Here is a 16,176-nt window from a genome sequence, read left to right as displayed (position 1 = left end):
ATATTTATAGTATAGTCTATAATTATTTTCCAATGTGAGGTCATTGGTTCTATTTTATTGCTTTAATTCACCCCACGTCTTCTCAATGGAAAGTTCATGACAGGATAATTAATAGCTTGCTATTTAAGGATCGTCGTCATCCCTTTTTGTGAGGGATAGCAATTGTTGCAGAGCGGTAGAAGATTGAGTTAGGAAAGTTCTGATTGAAGGAATCATTCTCAGGCCCGACCACCTGCGGACGAACCCTCTTTGACAGAAAAGCCCCCCAGGGTGTATTTTCATTTTCGACTATATAACCGATAAATTTTGTTTATATGAAATTTTTATTCCGGACATAAGATGAATTGTTACTTAATTATCATAGTATCGCCACTCTAGAATAATAATTTATCTAATATTGAAACATATATTTATTGACAACTATTAAAATTAATTTTTTATTATAATTTATTTATTGTTATTTAAAACTGTATAAAAATATATACAGCAAGTAAATTTGCTGTAAGTGACATAGTGACATGATAAAAACATGTGGAGAATCTACTAGAACTCCAATAAAATTTTTAGAGGAGAAGATCTCTAGGTCATCTTCTTTTCAGACGCCTAGGAGGATTATTAGGTAATGAAGGAGATGTCAGGCTAGAAACAAGTGGATTTGGGTGGTTGGGAAGTTTATCATGGAAGGATTGGTATCTGGTTCCGGCCAAATCGGCAACAAATGGGACATTTGTGGTCATGATGGATGACTTGATTTGTGACAAAGTATGGAGCATTAATGATTTTGGACGGTAAGGACTGGTATCGGGAGAAATTTGATGGTTTAGTGGAGCCCCAAAGCTCAACTCTGTATGTCCAGATAGGCCTTATAATAGTCAAGTAGATCAGTCTTTTGTAAAGGATTGGCAATTTAGACCGTTTGTCTAGTAAATGTTGTAATAGTCGGAATTGACAAGCAGTTTTCTGTCTTTTTAGTCTTGTATGAGGAGTCTATGTCAGTCGTTTGTCCAGATGTAGTCATGGGTTTACGACGAAGGGTAAATGTGGTTTGGTGGAATCTCTTGAAATTAATTTTAATCCTCTAGTTTTGGCATCATTCTTCAAGGGTGTTGTGGGATACAATGTAAGGATCATTGTTCACTGACAATAGACATGTGTCATCGGCACACGCGGTGAGCATAGTGTTCGGATGGGTTGGGATGTCAGCTGTGAAAACTGTATAAAGGATAGAACCAAGGATACTACCCTGAGGTACACAGGCATATTGACGGAATAGGGATGAATAAGCGCTGTTGTAATTTATTTGAAATAATCTGTCCGAGAGATAAGATCGGATAATGAAGAAGTAAGTAGGGAGTAGGAATTTACGGATCTTGTATAGTAGTCCTGGGTGCCAGACTCGATCAAAAGCCTGTTCTATATCAAGTAAGACTCCCGAGCAATACATTCCGCGCTCCAATGTCAAGACAAAGTTGAGACAACATCAATTACACGATGGCATTGCTGGATAGTGGAGTGGGATGTTAGGAATCCAAACTTGTGATCTGGGATAAAGTGGGTAGAATCAAGGATAGGCTACAGGCGTTTCAAGATGAGTTTCTCCAGGATGTTGCCCATGATAGGTAACAGAGAGATATAGAGACGGAAGGAGGATGGGCTGGCGGCTTTTGAGGTTTGAGAATCATTTGAAATTCATTTTAAAATTAATTTCATAATGTTTACAATAATGATAAAAAAAATGGCAATTGCGTTCCTTCAGGATAAAGAATATTCACCAAGAATGAAGACGAAAAGGTTTTCGAACGGATTTTCCTAGAACCCAATGAATGTTTTATGGAATTAGTTAAGGACAGATCATAATCCTCATTATCGGAAGAAATTTAAAGAAGAAAACCTCTTGGTAGTGTAGTTGTATCAGATTAATGGGAAGGATACATCGATTTATACAGAATGGGCTACAAACTTTAATGCTTACATATCACTTTTTTGACCCAAAGGCATTAGTGAATGCGCAAAAAATTAAAAGATTATGAAGATCAATTAAATGGGGAAATAAAATAATATGAACAAATCGGAATTTTATAGCATCTTATTTAACAGAATTCAAGAAAAAGATACTTTTTCTAAAAAACTTTTACATAAACACGTACGTTTTAATTATATTGCTTTAAATAATTTAATTTATACTAAGTGGGGATACTATAATTAACAAGAAGCGATAAATTATATCAATTTCACAAAAATACGACAAAGATACATTTTACTGGAAGACCCCTCAATGAAGGATATTCATTTAAATATTACTGCAAAGGAATAAATATAAGATATAAGTTAAAATTACTGAAAAAATTTACTCGACTAATATAATCAAACCTTTATCATTTATTAATAAATTATAACGGATAGCTGAACAATTAGGAAATTAAAACCAGGCCGAATCTAATGTTTTTTTAACGCTTTTTATTGTATATTATTATTATACATCTCATATAAGACAGTAAGTAATAGTGGAGTATACAATAGACATCTTAAGAGAAAATTATAAATAAATTGAATAATAAAGAAACGAAAATAAAACTATGGTTACATGTATTTCTACGCTCCCTATTTCTCAACAAAATGTTTATTCAAATAATATTTTGACATAAAGAATAATTGTTTGCTTTTATTTAAAGTCAATTTGGCAGAAAGGGTCATCAGGGTCAATTAGATTAATTAAATTAGAAAAAATATTTTTATTTCTTGAAATGAATTTTTATTTTAATGACTTTATGTTTGTGGAATTGAGTTTCCAACATTCAGGGTGTGTCAGTCACTTTGATATTTCTGACACAGGAATATATGTTTGTAAGGCTAGAACATCGCACAGATTTGTTAATCAGTCGATGTAATTCTAATCGTTGGTGGTGAAAGTTTTTAAATGGGTTGGTCATCAAAGATACCCAAATAAACAAAACATATTTATTTGGGCCGACGTTTTGACCTGAATTTCAGACCTTCATCAGACCTGAAAAACAGATCGAGATTACAACCTTAATTCAGAGAATCATAAAAATTAAGAAGCAATAAACAGACTTGGAAATGTATATAACAATAAATTAAGTAAGTTGGAGTTGTTGATGCTAATAGAAGATAGAATATAATATTGTGGAGTTAAGAATTATACGTAATAAATAAGAAATTTCTTTAAAAAAAACAAACAGTGTTCAGGTAAATAAAGAAATAAACATAATGAAAGGTAAAGAAGAAAATGTGAATGATTAGTAATGGAATAGCCTTTACAAAATACGTAAGTAATGTCAAAAAATAATTTTAAAAAATTTAAATCAATATATATGGAAGAAAAAGATAAATATTATACAATGGGCAAGAAAGAAAACACAATATATATTATAATGGATAAAAGAGAAACAGTAATATAGATGAGTAAAAGTTAATAAACTAAAATAAATATAGAATGTTCGGAAGAATAAATAAGAAAGAAAAAAGGGGTATGCAAGTGTGAGAAAAAGGAAAAAATATTTAAAAGTAAAACAGAGAGCCTTACTGACTTAAGATTCCGTCTAAAGTAATAAGGAAGAAAAAATGTAGAAGAGATATGTAAGAGTGGGAAAAAGGAAGAAATTTTTAAAAATAAAGCAGAGAGACTTACTAACTTAAGATTCCGTCTAAGGTGAGTGGGGACAAACTAGTCCGGTAGCTACCGTGCGTACGAGCACAAAAAAATACGTTTTACCAAGCAGAAATTGTTACTGGCATATGTAACTAACTAAGATAAAATAAATAAAGTAAAACAAAATGAAATTAAAGGTTTATAGATTAAAATAAGAAAACGAGAGAAAAAGAATAAAAACGAGAGGTCAGAAAATTTTAGAAACAATAGTTGTGCTAAATAATTGAATGATAAAGATGAGATAATGGAAATAACCTGTAGATGATAGGTGACTGTAGAAAATAATAAAAGAAGAAATGGACGTAGAAAAGTCAGAAGGTCAGTAATATAATACGAGGAGTTGTTAGGGAAAAAATTGTTAATTTGTGTATTTTTGCTAACCATTTTCTCCTCTTTATTGTCAGAATATCGAATTTGTTTAAAATGTATTGTAAACAAAAGATATTTTTTTTCTACCTTCTTAGAAATTTGCATTTTATTCAAAAAAAGTTTTAAACGAATGTTGTTCAGCATCATCTATAAAACAGATCTCCTTACATCTTAAGGCCAAAAGTAACGCCCCTTATGATGGCTAAACCCAGTAAAATGTTCTGCATTTCGCGACAAAATCGGATATTGATAAATGATAAAAAGGGATTGTTATTTAAAATATTTAGAGCTTAAGTCAAAATATACTATAAAAAATATATATATTTTTTTCCAGAAAATCTCCCTTTTACCCAAAAATGTTTAGATTAAAAAATGGTTTAATTTAACCACTTTTGGGCTATGTTGTTATTTGAATCAGTAGACATAGTAAGAATTGAATTTTAATGTGAACAGACAAACAGCAAATCAAAAATTCTGAAACACTCGATCTTTTAGGCTTTGAAATTTGTTCTTCTTTTTCACTAATGTGCCAAAGCGTTGATATGTGTGGATTTGTAATTATCGTATAAGAAATGAACATTAAGTTCTGTTCATAAACTGTTGCTTTGATCCACACTTCTGCGAAAAATTATTGCAAATTTAGGCGTTCACTGGAACTTGATATTTATGTTATTATGTTCCCATAACCAAAATACTATTTATTTAAATGTGGGAAAGGCATGGACCAGAACAGGAGGACTGTCCAAATATGTTTCGGAGATTAGATGGGTCAGGGGGTGTGTTAGTTTAGGCATGTGGAGGGAGGGCTGGAAGATAAAGGTCCAAAACTCATTGTGTAACATGTATTATTGTAAACTAAATTATTTTAATAATGGGATAATTAATTATTTTGACCATATCGAGTTATTCATAGTCCGAATCAAATCTATCTGGGGACAACGTTCTTGTGTTATAATATTTTTAATCTTTGGACAGATATTTAACAAATTAAACTGTTATTTATTTATTTTATTTTTTTATTGTATTGATAACCATTTGAAAAAGGAATGGAGAGTGGGGAGCCCTAAACTTACTATCTGCCTAAACAATATAATTATGCCATGCTGCCTTTAAAAAGTTTAACGCCGATTGATAGTTCATTAGATAATAAAAAAAAAAAAGGCTTACTACAATCTACACGGTCAAGTCGATTAGACTGTCATCAGCTATAAATAAAGCAAAAATATGCTGTAGAAAAAAAAAATTTTTGTTTGAATGTGCATTTCATTCAAAAAAGATTCAAACTTAAGTTGTTCAGCTAGAGATTGACTAAAAAAAAGTTCCTACTAAAGCATTAGTTATTGTTTCTATGACATTTACAAAAATAAAGTAACGAAAAGGTAATTGATAAAAAAAAAAGGCTGTTTTTGGAAACATACAAAGTCCCTAACCACTCAAAACCCTAGTTTCTAACCTTAAGCATCCTCCGAGGCGTCCGAAAAGAAGATGGCCACGAGACCTGCTAATGTAAAACATCATTAGAGTGCTACCAATGGGTTGTTTCTCTACACGCCTGTTACACTCCATTTTAACTGAGATCAAAATTACTAAATGTATTATAATGTACAGTTGTAAATAGTAATAAATAAAAAAAAATGGCGACTAAGTGAACTGATTCCTACCAAGGGAAACAATTCTTGCGTATGATGAAAGGAATATGGTCCGGGTGCGGTCAAAAAAACTCAAATAGTAGAATTATACTATTTTATTGAGACAACATTTCGCCCCACGTTGCAGGGCTTCGTCAGGGCCATTTTGACGGCAGTCAAAACAAATTTTTTTGATTTTTGATTGGATTTTTGTTTTGACTGCCGTCAAAATAGCCCTGACGAAGCCCTGCAACGTGGGGCGAAACGTTGGCTCAATAAAATAGTATAATTCTACTATTTGAGTTTCATTGACCGCACCCGGACCATATTCCTTTCATCTTTACATACGGTCAATCAATAATCTTCCAATTCTTGCGTATCTACATAAACATATTAACAGATTGTTAGACTAAATTTGTTTGCACTTTTTCACTTAGTGCTTAATAGTTTTAGAACTAGCATTTTTAATCACATTAAAATTGCTAAAATTTTGGATTTTTAAAAAGCTAGTTTCAATTTGAATGCTAAAAGAGATCGATACGCCCCTAATAAACAGAATTTCAAATATCAATTTTTTTTTTTATACCACATTTAAATCTACATTTGTTGACTTTGTTTTTTATATATGATTGAACTACATATTACTCTTTGATCATTAATGTTATTTAATAAAATAATTTCTAAGAATTATTTGGTTTACAGGTACTTACTATCAACTCTTTGCAATTATTCAATAATGTATCCCTAAAAAGATTTTTACTCACCCCTAATAATTGAGCATCCTTCATTTCGCATAATATGCTTAGTAAAATCTTAAATGATATAGTATAAATCATTTTTAAGTCTGAATTATATTGCAAAATATTTACCTGTGTACAATTGTAAACCAATATCGAACAAAGTGTTGACGAAATTCTATCAGAAAGGGAAACTGGGGGATGGTTGGTCGGATGAACAGAAATAGCTCTATATCGTAGCAGCCGTCGGCCATATATCAAAAAATATAGGGCTGCCTTCCGTAGCGAACCACTTCGCCACTCCAAACAAGAACGTGCGAGCAACTCTTTTCTTACATCTATACTCTTGTCAAAAGTCCCACAGCAGAATCCAAACTCACCCTGGACAATTGCTCGTAAAATTGTTTTGAAAATCGATTCTGTTTAACATCTCAGGATATACATTTTAAGGATATAAACAGTTTTTATTTAGACGACGTTTCAATTATTTATGTTCCATAAGATAACGAAATGCTGTTTGTTTTTTTGCAAAACATTCTATACTGATATAGACATATATATAAGTTAAGGCCTGAGCGCTATTGTCAGCTGACAGGTCAAATCAGCTGATCGAGTAGATCAGTTGGTCAAATGTATTTATAAGGAAGTGCTCCTTCAATAAAGTTCAGTTGAGGAGGCCCTCACCTCCAAATTTTTCATAATCAAATCCACATGGAACGGACACACTAGAACACAAGATAAGTATCTCAATGTACACCGTCAAGTACCAACGGTAGAAAAAGATAGTAACCAATTTGAATTATGTAACCACACGGTAACGGACTTGTGAGAGCGGCAGTTCTGAACATCGAGGGTCTGAACTTTAACAACCCACTTCCAGCTGCAGCCAACCAACCTCTAGCAGCAGTCAATCAACCTGTAGCAGCAGGGAACCAACCTCCGGGAGAGATTCAGCCACTACCTGAAGTCTCTTTACCGCAAGCTCCTGCCATGACGCTAGAATGGATCAAACTCCGCACGGCAACCGCCCAGGACTTAAGAAAGGCAGTTCCCGACCTTGAAAGGTTTACCAGGGAGATAGGGGAGCTAAGCCATTTCCTAAAAGGGGGTGATCAACTGATTGGTCGAATAGATGCGAAGACATTCAAACCCTTTCAGTACCATAAACAACCTTTTGTACTTTTTCTACTCCCCTCCTCCCTCCCCCCCAAAAAATTAAAATTGGTATATAACCATTAAATATATGCTGAGCATATGCGGCATACGATAATATTCAAAAAACATCTAAAATTAAGTAATAATTTTTTCCCTTGGCTTCTAATGAGCTAGAGCCCTCGGACACATGTTTGATATATTTCGGACTAGTACTACTAAAAAAACGTTTCATTAAAATTCGTTATTGTCCGTAGTCTCCCCTCGTGAATAATTATTTAATCATATTACATATATATTTTAGTAATTTGATGGTTAATTAAACCTTAATGTCTGTTCCGTTCCATTATCAATTCATTACTTGGAGTCGTTACTAATGCTGCTCTTGATGCGGTTGTTGTATCGGGATAAATGACATAAGTTAGGGATCTTTAAGCTCACTGGATTAAAGTTGTTCAACTCGTGGCTGTTTATTCTGGGCAGGCTAAGAACCAATCACAGGGATTAGCTGTATCCAACTTCCTGGCCTATGTCATTCCTTTGTAATTAGAGGATACAAAATAAATTTAAAAATGTAATTAGAAGTGGCCATCCAAAAACTCAATGATTAAAAATTAGTTGGAAATGTGTTTGATAAGAATTTATAAAAATATATAAAAATGGAAAATTACATCTTCTTAATAAATGAAATAATTATGAAAATATAACAAACATTTTGAATTGTTCGAAAATCGTACTGAATGACGAATATATCGGACTTTTTCAATATTTCATACCCCTTAATTGAGGCTTGACATCCGTGTGACAGTGACAAGGTCTTGTGAAACGCTTGACACATGATTGATATTGAGATGACAGTGTTTGTAACATGTTTGGGCTGTAGATTAAATTATTTAGAGTGATTTGAATGCATATATAACTCCGAATCACCACTCTCCAATTCGTTTCTTTATTAATATCCATGATTTTTCTGACTCAATTAACTACTCGTAACTTCCTCAAAATTGAACTATGCTTCCACCCTACCGATATGTAGGGGCGAGCCGAAAGTTTTAAATGTAATTAAGAGATAACATTGACGTATAAACAGCAGCCAATTAATCGCTGCTAAATGTGGAGTAAAATAATCTAACCGTTTCCAAACACCTTTATTATCTTACTCTACATTATTAGTCTGAGTATGCCTTTACATAAACCTCTATTAAATCGTTCGAAAATTCATTCCTGCCCAAAAACATTTTCTATGATCGACCTCGAAGGACCCGTGAGCTGCTAGCCTCCTTCCTTATCCTCCCTCCCACTTTGATTATCGGTGACTGGTTGACGTTGGACCGTTTAGCAAATTTGACATAAACCTGAAGATATCAATTAATTGTTTCATTACATTTATTTTCGAGATTCCCATACGCTGCCATATCTTCAGTTGGTAAACCGAGTTGAGGTGACCTGACTCCATTTTGCGACGACAATACAAGGTGAGGTTGACTTTTGTAGAGCTTGGACCCTGTGTAACTGTTCCACACCAGCTTTGATGTCCTACTCCAGTCCAATCCTCGTTTTTGGAAAACCTCTCATACGCCATCTTCTCAGGAGATTCCATCTGGTGGTTTCAGCCTGTTTGAACTTAATATTGGTTCGGATCATGTTATTGCAAAACTTCTCGCATTCTTTGTTTATTCTTCTACTTTTTGCTCATATCCCGTCTTCAGAGATTTAAAGTGAGAGTCTAGAAATCGGCAGAATATGAGGCAGTAGGAAGGAATCCCGGCCTGTGGACAACCATTTTAGTAAAAACTCTTCGACTGAGGAACCCTCGTCGGACCAAGCAGACCATAACCCTGAAGTTCATTTACATCATTTCCCCTCCTCGCCGATATATCCATTTTCGTGTAGATGGGCACTTAAGTATTTAAACTCTCAATATGCTTTAATCTCTCGTCGTCCACTCTCGATACCCCCATGAACGTCTAAGGTTTCCATCAAGCACAGGCACAATATTTTCCATATTAATGTTCAATTATAGGGTTGATTTTCGAATTAATAGTGCTTAATTCTTTCTTGAATATATTGATATTGTTCGGAAAATCACAATAATATGAAAAAAAAACATCAACAAACGCCATTGAGGAAAGAAGAATCAGCTGCATGTCCAAACTGAAAGATCCGTATTTTCTCTTTTGTTGTCTTTAGTGCAACATCAATAATTAGTATAAAAGAAAGAGGGCTTGGGCTCCGATCCTCATGTATTCCTAGTTTTGTTTCAGATCTTTATTAGGAATGGTTGCTTGTTGAATTTGCTAAAAAAAATCATAGTTTTGTGCTAGAGATTGCTCATGGCCTTAATAAGTCCGTTATCTACTTATTTTTTTCTTCTTCTTTCTTCACTTGCATACTACTCATATTTTCCTTCTTTAGTCGCTCAGGTCCTCGCATAGACACCAAGACTTCTTCACCCTTCTGGACAAACTTCTCATTCATTTGCCGCATAGTGAATTCTGTGTGCTTTTTTCAATAATGGATCTGCATTGCTTTACTCTACTCTGTTCAGCTCAAAATTAAGTATCCAACTTGAGTTTTTGTCATTTTACCACCCCTTTAGCAGTTTCCAATCAACTAGAATCCGTTAAAGGGCTAGTTCTAAACTATATAATTTTTAATTGTGAATTAAAAGAGTAATTTGCTTTTTTTTAAAAAGTTGAAACTGTGAAAATTAAATCAACTGTTTATACTGAGTCAGTTGTTTTTTATTAATTTACCCTTACCAGGCCACTTCTGACATACGGAGTTGTTATCCTACAGGGTAGAGGGAAGGTCGAATTTTCGTTTTGCTAAATTAGCTGTTGTGAAACATTCCTTGGACCCGAATTCCAGGTTGGTGCACGGCCGATCTGTTAATATAGGAGCCCGTACTCCCTCTAAAGCGAAACCAGCCTATCTCCCTCCCACTTCGTGGCCAAATTCAGCAGGTACACTACTCTAGCCAAGTGAGTTTGCTCTCGTTGAATTATTGGCATTCTATTGAGTCTGCCCATCTCAGATTAATGTTTTCTATTTGTTTTTGCTATAAAACAGTAATTTCGTTCTTCATAAACCTAAAGAAATCATGAGCTCATTTGGAAAAATGGAATAACCGCCATAACCTTTAGAGCAAAAAATGATTAATTACCTAATACCAATTTCCTGTTTTAACTTTTTAAATACAAAGTACCACATTACAAACCACAATTATATATTGGAATGGTTCAACTTATATAATATAAATATGCATATAGTTGCTAAGCCACCTCAAATCAACTCTGTCTCTTTTTAAGAAAGCTAAACAAAAACAAAAAAAACAAAGGAAAGGCTGGCTCGGATCGAAACATTTATTTGTAAATAGGTAATATAGGTAAAAACAAAAAATAATACAAAAATTAAATTTTAAAAATTAGAAAAATTACAATTAACAAAAAACAAACGAATATATAAATTGCTGATTATAATGTTTTACGAATTGATGAACTCCGATGGGCCGGGGTCCTGAAGTCTGTTCCAAAAAGGTAGGAGACGACTTTCTGTTCTTAATAAACGTAAGAGGGCCCACACAGCGAACCGGCGCCCCGATGATCACGCAGCGAGGTCTGGTGACTGGAATAAAGCGACTGGGCGACTGTTCTACACCTAGCCGACGGGGTGGCTTTACCAAGTCGACAGGGCGACTGTACGTAGGCTACTCAATTTAGGCCACAACACATTGTATTGTTGTGGCAAATAATCCTACTGGCGGTATTTCACGATAAACCCCACAACACACGTTTAATTCTATTTCTTTTAAACCAAAACATACTTCTCACAAAAATACATAGTAGACAATGTAATTAAATCCATTTGCAGCCTATTTACAAACTATTTACATTTTAATTAATATACATAGCAATAGTGATTTCTACTTTTTATATTCTCCTTTATTTAAAATATATAAAATCAACCAACGTTTCCGAGTACTCCTCTACCTTCTGGGTGCACTTGAAAATCTTGTTTGGAATTTGACGAGAAACACAAAAATTTGGAGAAACACTTTATTCAAAAAGCAATGTCACTCATCAGTATTAGATTGCTACACAAACCGCATACCAAGACTAATTGGACAATTGCTTATTATTCTTATATTACATATAATATGCGTACTATAACTATATTGTTGTTAGTATGTAATAGTAATATATGATTTTTTTATAGTTTTAGTTTTTTAATCTTTTTTACTTTTTTTTAATAATATAAGAGAATATAATTTTGCTATACAATAGTACCCTGAATACGGACGATTAGTATAAAACGTTAGTTGATTTTATGAAATAATAAAATAATAATAAAAATTTTAAATTTTAATATTATACAAAACACAATTTTACTAATTAGTATTGTCCCTCCCACAGAAATTTCTTCAACATTTTTTTCAATAATTGTGCTACCGCCAACTAAAATTCCTTAGGGATTTCTACCTATAACTCTTCCTGTATAATATATTTAAACACTATTTATTTTTTACTTACTCTTATCTTCAATTCACAGCATAAATTTAAATAATTTTTATTCATGTTTAAACGAATTATGTTGATTGTAATACATAATTAAATTATAAGTGACAAAATTTATAAATATTATTTATCATGGTATTCTGTTAATTGACCGTGGATATATTTATAAATGAGGAGAAGATAGTTGAGGGTGCGATCATCAAAGAACAGAAATAAGTAAAAACGTATTTATTAGTGGCAACGTTTCGGCCAGTATTTCAAGCCTTCATCCGTATAACAAGGTGCAGGTCTTAAGTACAAGTGCCTATTTATTAATTTACTATATACCTTATTTATTATTCATTCATTTATAAATCCATGACGACTAATGTGTGATATTGTATTAATTTATTTTTGAATAAATTACTTTGGTTTTCATCTCCCGATGGACACCAGTTTTAATTCATAATATTTCTTTACATATATGGCAAAATCAGTAAATATAGTAACATATTATTGAATGGATGAAGGAAACTTAATAGTAGGTTAGTTGATGGCTGGTCAAAATGAGATCTCATATTTCTCCTCGAAACGCTTTCGATTAAAATTTCAACTGAGAAATCAAGTTAATCCAGGTAGTCCTCAGTAATGCTAACTTACGGCAGTTGAGAAAGAGGAATGAAAAGAGAAAAAATGTGTGTAAGGGAAACTTTCAAAAACAAACTTATTAAACGATAATTCAAAAAGGGCTTAGACAGCGTCTTATATATAGCAGCTAAAAAAAGGGGGGGTCTCATAAACCTAAATTTCGTAATTTCATTTAATCTTACATCGGCTAAGTCTATTTTCTGATCTGTTGGCAGCATGTTGGTATCTTAGAGTTTTCGCATATCAAAATTAGACGTTAGATTGAGATTTTCGTCGTTATTGGTTTACATATGGTATTGTCTTTCAAGATATAAAATAATGCATTTCAATTGATACCATGATATTATTAAACATTTTTCTGAACATATTATATAAAAAGCAGGTAAAGAAAAAAAAATCAAAATATATGAGGTGCTAGGGTATATGAAAAGGAAACTGTAAAATATAAATAAAAATTAGTTAAAAAAAAAATTAAATGTAATAATTGTTTATAATCAGTGAACATTTACATTTTTATAATAAATTAAAAATATAAAGTTTTATTTACAAAATGTTTCGAAGCAATTCCAATATTATTTCGATCACTGAATTACTTTGATTGTAGTTACTTTTACATTAATGCTCTTCTTGAATGTCTATATAATTAATTTCTCTCATTGATAACTGGCTAACAAACAGTATTTATAGAAAATATTAGCGTTACTAAAAAGTATTGTCACTTAAGGAGTATTTTTGAATTTCTTTTTTTTAATTCATAATTTGTTTTGTTTATAGATGTGTTGCAATATTTTCCACTTCTGGGTTTCTATCAGTCCGCGAAATCTGTCTTTGAATTCCCCAAACATCGGATGGAATTCGATGGCAAATGTTATCCATAGTTCTCTATGGAGTATTCTCTAGTATCGAAAATATCAACAGCCGAAACCATGGGCAGTCGCTATTGAATCCCAAAAATAATATAAACGGTATCTTGATAAAAAACGCCTGACTTTTATAAAATTTCTCCTTAATACTTTTAATTCTAATCAGGACTGCCCATTTCTTAATAGTTTTTACAAAATAAACTTATAAAAAAAAATTATAAGTTTGAAAATTATTTTTGTAAACTAAATCAACCTAAACTTAATTTGTGATCATATAAATTAATATATAAAATTGAAGAAAATTATATTAAAATCTAAAATATACATCTATCTAGTAGAGAGAGAAAGAGAGAGAGAGAAATGCTTTATTCATCCATGCTGCCCAAATACATCGGGTTGCTACATTACACAGTATAATAAATCCGTGATCAGACATAATATGTAATTTATATATTTTTAATGATAAAATAAATAAGAAAAAATAGCATTTTTTTCCCCACCGTTTTCTTTTACAATCAATTCCAGTGTACACACTAAATACAAATATTTCAATTTATTCCTTTTTTCTTTCCCTTTCTTGTCCCTTCCATTTCACAGTTTTTATTTCATTAGATCGGCAAATTCACTTCCCCCTCTCAGATCCTCCCCTGCGACCCGCTAAACAAATTCGCCATTAGACAGTGATGTGAGATCAAACCAGAGAAATACTAGTCACAGCAGTAGATCAGTTTACAGCAAAACAAACAAATAAATACATTTTACCAAAACAAAACTAATACATAGATTTAAAGGAAAATATTATAAAAAGTTGGTTAAAAGAAATACTTGATTGGATAAATATGTCAAAAATAAAAATAATAATAATACAATTATTTTATAACTTTTCTATATTTTTTATATAATATTTTGTATAACTCTTCTTTTTGATGATTGGTTAATTACTTAAAATGGTCTTAGGAATCCTTTAACTAATTTTACAAACGTCTAATTCGTTCGTTAAGTAACTGCGAAGGAATAAAGAGTTCAGAGACATTTGAAATGTATCACCGTGTTTTGTGGGGTGTATACACGGCCTCCGGGTAAGGGTGAACCAGCGGTGTTTTGTTCTACTCGATTAAAACACGAGTTTAGGGGAGGGTGTAGGGTAAAGGGAGATTAGGGTTGGTAACTTCCATTTAGGGGTTAAGTAGTCAGATCTCGCATCGGCTAATCTGCAACTAGAACAACTTCAATACCGTTAGCAACTCCGGCTAATAATATTTATGTACGAATCCCCGGGGAAGCGGTGATCGTACACCTGCCTATAGCGACTGTCCATGGTTTCGGCTGTTGATATTTTCGATAACATCAGAAAAGAACTGTCGATAACATTTGCCATCGAATACTGTCAGATATTTGGGGAATTCAAAGACAGGTTTTGCAGACTGATAGAAACTCGGAACTGGAAAATATTCCTACGCATCTATAAGCAAAACAAATTATGAATTAAAAAATATAAAAAAGATATACATTGCTGTTCAACCGTTCGCTTTGAACAGCCCTGAAAAGTGGAGCGAAACGTCGGACATTAAAATAGTTTTAAACTATTTGTTCCTTTTTTTTTATCGCAACCCTGTTCATCTTCTTATATTTAAATCTTTACGGTCAACTATATATACATATATAAAAAAGATATACACTTCTTAAGTGAGAATAAATTTTATTAACGCTAACATTGTAGTAGAAGAGAACAGAAGTATAGCTATAGAAGAAAGTTTATAAATAATATAACAATTTATGAAAAGCAAAATAATGCAATAAATTACATTAAAATAATTTTAATTTAATATTTAATAAAAATAATTAGTTGAATATAGAGTCCAACAGAGTGCACTGTAATAGAAATAGTAGTCTTAGTTATTGAACTTTTTTGATATAGATTGAGAATTTTGAATTATGGATAAATGAAAAATTAAAAATCAGGCCACCGTTGAGATTAAAAAATCGGTAAATTTTAAAAATTTGTTTTCAAATTAGTTAAAAAATTATGATATATAAAAAAATTACTTATAATCGTGACAGAACAACTTTATCAGCATATATAGAATGTTTTAAAAAAAAAAAATGAATTTTAAATCTAATATTGATAAAAAAAAAATCAATCGGTACCGCTACTACCTACTTGAAAGATCGGGAGTGCAGTACTTATCTAGGAAGTACAGTTACTAGACCAATGGTTGTGCAAGCAGGTTCTTTGGTTAGAGTCACTTTATGAGCCTGGGCCGACTCCAGAGGGATCCAGAACCTACAGGGCTGACTCACAGATGTAAAACAGGGTAAATAGCTATCTCTCCCAGCTGGATTCGAAACCGGGTCATTGGAGTTAATACCCCAGTATATAATAACCCAGCTCCCACGTGTAATATTAATTAATACATTTTAGATGAATATTACCAAGAATAAATGACCAACAACTGTCTACTAATAGTTCCATGATGTTGTGTTTATGAAAATAATGAATTTTAATAAAGGGGGGGTACGTAGAAGTAAAAAAAAAAGTTTGGAATTTTTTAAAGGTAAAAAGGCTGAAACCAACCAAAAAAAAGTAAAAAAAAAAAAAAGAAATTTTATATA

This window comes from Halyomorpha halys, unplaced genomic scaffold (genome assembly GCF_000696795.3).
Source record: "Halyomorpha halys isolate HHAL.00 unplaced genomic scaffold, Hhal_1.1 Scaffold317.1, whole genome shotgun sequence".
NCBI lineage: Eukaryota > Metazoa > Arthropoda > Insecta > Hemiptera > Pentatomidae > Halyomorpha > Halyomorpha halys.
This window is presented reverse-complemented; position numbering follows the sequence as displayed.